The sequence below is a fragment of the Anas acuta genome, chromosome 15 (assembly GCF_963932015.1).
Source record: "Anas acuta chromosome 15, bAnaAcu1.1, whole genome shotgun sequence".
NCBI classification, from domain to species: domain Eukaryota; kingdom Metazoa; phylum Chordata; class Aves; order Anseriformes; family Anatidae; genus Anas; species Anas acuta.
Window position 1 is genome coordinate 1,302,060 of NC_088993.1, and position 4,307 is coordinate 1,306,366.

Consider the following 4,307-nt stretch of genomic DNA (forward strand, 5'->3'; position numbering starts at 1 on the left):
CACTCCGGGTTTTTTTTAAGAATCGATCCGGTAACTCTGTGCACAGACCAAGGTAAGAAATATTAAGTATTGCCTTGGGGGTCAGGTGATCTGGTGTATGGTAAGCCCTTGCACGGGGAAGTGCTGGCACTACACCAGGGGAATCTGGTGTACGGTAATCCTTGCATGGGGAAGTGCTTGGAAGTACACCAGAGAATCTGGTAAACTCAGGTGTGCGGTAACGCTGGCACGGGGAAGTGCTTGGCGGTACACCCCCATCTTTCAGTACGTTGGTGTGTGGTACACTGCAGAAGGGAAATTTCTGTAGCGCATACTGGCGAGGATTAGGAAAAATGGGAAAATATGAGTTCCAGGGGACAGGGAGATATCCCTGGGGGAGTGCCTACTAATAGTTCTTCCTGAGGAATGATAAGAAATTGGAAACATAATCCCAAAATTGGAGGGATTATAAAAGAAAAATAATTCTTAAAGGGTTAAATATTGTGTATCAGTCTGGACAAAAGAACCAATTAAGGAAACAGCAGCATTTTGGCCAAAATATGGGTCTGATGAAAATTCAGGCTTTAAATTTATGTGTAAACAAGAAGATTCCTTTTTCAGAGAAGGAGCCAAATTATGCTCCCTATAATCTTAATATTGAACTGGTGGCAGCAGCAGTCACTCCAGGAAGGGAGACAGGGACTGTAATTAACACTGTCCCTAAAAAAGTATCATACCCTAGGCTCCGGCAAGAATTAGAACAAGGTAGAAGATATATTGAGAATTTTGCCTTCCCTGATACTAACAGTACTAACACTAACTGTGTATTCTCTTAGGTGAACTACCCCCTCCTCCTTACCAGCAGAGAGGTTAGGACTTTTAAGAAGGAGAGGAAGTCTTTACTTGAGGACCCCAACAGCCTAGTTGAACAATTAGACCAGTTCCTACGACCTAATTTATACTCTTGGGGGAGGGAATTATGTCTATAAGTATGTTGTTTACAGGGAAAGAAATGGGAATGATCAGGAGGAGAGCTGCTATACAAGAATGGGAAAGAGCTCATCCTCCAGGACCAGGGGTAATACCAGCAGGGCAGAAATACCCACTTGCCAATTCTGGCTGGAATAATAATAGTGTGCGACGCAGAAATCATATGAGAGACTTGGGGTCAGAATGAGAAAGTACTTGGGGATGAGACCTGAGGACCCAGTATCCCAAGGGCTCTTGAAAGTTCATTGTGTGATTAAAGCCTGGCAAAATATGCAGAAAATGCTTCAGAAGGTGGGGGGATGTAGTGAACTGACTGGGGGACCCTCCTGCGGGAGGCCCTGGAGGTGTGTGTCCGGAGGGGAGATAAGAAGGAAAAAAAAAAAAAGAGAGAGAAACTAATGGTATTGACAGTGCAGCGGGTAGTGAGGCAGAGGGTTGGAGAAAGAGGAAGAAAATCTTCAGGGGGAGTCAGGGCCAGGATGGAAAGGAGAAGAAGAGAGATGAAGGAATGGCAGGCAAAGAAGGCTGCCTGCGTTGTGGCCCGAGTCCTAGCAGAGACAGGCAGATAAGATGTTTTAAGTGTGGCCAGGCTGGCCACTTCGAATAGGAATATCTGGAGTGGAAGAAGGAAGAAAGAAGGAAAATGGGATGAAATATGCTATATTGATATGTTGTTTCAGTATGTTGGAGGGAAAAGGTATGGAATTAAGTTGGACCCTGACTGAGCCTTTGGTGCTGGTATTAGAAAAGTACAGGCTGGAGAAAGATAAAGGAAGTGTTAAAAGGATTGCTGAAGGTGTTAAAGGTGTGGTATGTAGTATTTAACAGAGCTGTTTGAAGTTGAATGAGCAGGGAAAGGGGATGTAGGCATTATCTAAGTAACAGTCTAGAAGTTTTGGTATATTTGCATATTTGCTGTGGTGTTTGGTCAGTTTCCCAAGCATCGGGGAGGGGGGAACAGCCTGCTCCACCAGGGACCTCTCCAGCGGCCGCAGGGGGGCTTTGGCTCCAGCGCCTGGAACGCCTCCTCCCCCTCCTTCTGCACTGACTTTGGTGTCTGCGGGGGGGGTTCTCGCTCTCCCAACTGCTGTTGAGCAGCAGGTTTTTGTTTGTTTCTTTGTTTGTTTGTTTTTGTGGATGTGCTCTCACAGAGGCATGGATTGTGTTGCTATGGCTTGGCTATGGGCAGCAGTGGGCCCCTTTGGGGCCAGATGAAATTGTCCCTTATCTGCCACGGGGAGGCTTCTGGGTTTTTCTCACGGGGGCTGCCACTGCAGTTTCCCACCCCCACACCTCTCACACCCCCCGAACCTTGCCATCAAACCCAATACACTGGGGAACAGCTAGGTCATTACTGACTTGTAAAGTATCAGGGATTAAATTAACTAATGAAACCCTAAAAAGTGATGGGGGCAGAAGGGGCTGGGATAACAGTGCCACTTTGGGGGGATACCAAGCTGAGACTAGGGGATAAAATGATCACTGGGTAATTATTGTATGTACCCAAGGCAGGGACTAACTTGTTAAGAAGGGATTTGACGGTTAAATTGGGCATTCAACTAGTAAATTGTTAGACTGGAATAACAGTGTTATTAATGGAGTGCTCTCTGGCCCCGAGAGCAAACATACATGTATATTCACCTCTGACTGGAAAGACCCTGAAATGGGGGCGGAAGCAACAATATAGGTGGACAATTTTACCTCAGGGGCTTACAGGGCCACCTATCTATTTGGGTAAATTCTAAAAAAGATTTTGGAGCAATTAAACCTCACAAGGAGGTATTAATGTTACAAATATATGGATCATTTTAAGGAAAATCAATACTCCCTGATGGGAGAGAAATGCTGAATAAAGTGATAATGAGGCAAATATTAACTGTTTTACATCAGAAGAGTCATTGGGAGGTGCAAGCAATGTGTGATGTTGTGCTAAGAAAGTATGTCTGTGTAGGAATATACACTTTAGGGAAGCACATATGTAGAGGATGTACCATATGTCAAAAGGTAAATAAAAAGGTCTTCTGTAACCTATCTAGAGGGGGACGGGAGCCAGGGTTTTGACCTTTCCAAAGTATACAGGTAAACTTTACTGAGTTACTTGTTTGTCCTAATTGACCACGTGACTGAATGGGTGTAAAGCTTTACTGCAAGGGTTAAAGCAGGCCTTAGAGATTGAGTGGGATTTTCACAGTCCCTGGCACCCCTCCTCTTCTGGAAAGGTAGAGCGAATGAATGGTGAAATTAAGAAATAACTAACAAAACTTGTGCTGGAAACTAGGGCTTCTTGGGTAAAATGCTTACCCCTTGCACTGTTAAACATATAGACACAGCCCAGAACTGATGTAAGAATTTCTCCTTTTGAAATGCTATATGGTATGCCCTATGACTTGGAATTGCCACTTGATCAACCTCAATTCTAATTAAGACTTGGAAAGAGACTGCTTTAACACCACGATGGGGAAGGCCCCTATGTTGTTTTGCTTACCACAGAAATGGCTATTCGAACTGCGGAGAAAGGATGGACGCATGCCAGCCGTGTGAAAGGACCAATCCGGGAAGGTAAATGGGAGGCAGCTCCAGGCCCTGACGACTTGAAGCTGACACTAAGACGGACTCGATAAGTATTGTATATTATCTGTGTATCGTGGGAAGGGGAGGAGGCCCTGTTTCAAAGGCTCCCTAGTAGGTTCCCCTGAAGAACACTGCTGCTGCCAAGAAGAACCGATACCTTGTAGTTCGCTGCAACCGAACAGACAAGCGAGGCAGAGAAGTGAAAACGGTGGGGGACTGAGGGGCTGACAATTTAGATGGGCTCTGACCACCTCCTACGATACATGGGAGTCAGTATCATCGTTTTGGTCAGCTATGGGTCTGCGCATCCCCATCAGCCTTTTAAATGGAGCTTGATCAGATGGAGGGATCAATTCGTCATCCAGCAAACGACAGCGGGTGCTCCCAGTTTCCGCATCACATTATGTGACCTGGTGTCAGTGCAGCCATGCTTTAACCGATCAGGATTTTATTTCTGCCCAAGTTCTAACACAGGAAAGGGGTACTGTAATTACCTGAACATGTATTATTGTGCATACTGGGGGTGTGAAACCATTGCTACGGACTGGACACTCGGGGCTGGTCGGAATAAATTCTTACAAGTGGGATATGGGCCGCAAGGTTGTAACCAACAAGCAGGTCCCCGTTACAGGTGGTGAGGGCATGGTATAGGGTATACAGGAACCTTCCATGGAAATAAAGAAATTTGCAAGGTTCTATATATAAATAAAACAAACTTGGATGATACTAGCTGGGTACTAGGAAATGTGAGGTGTCAGATTTTACAA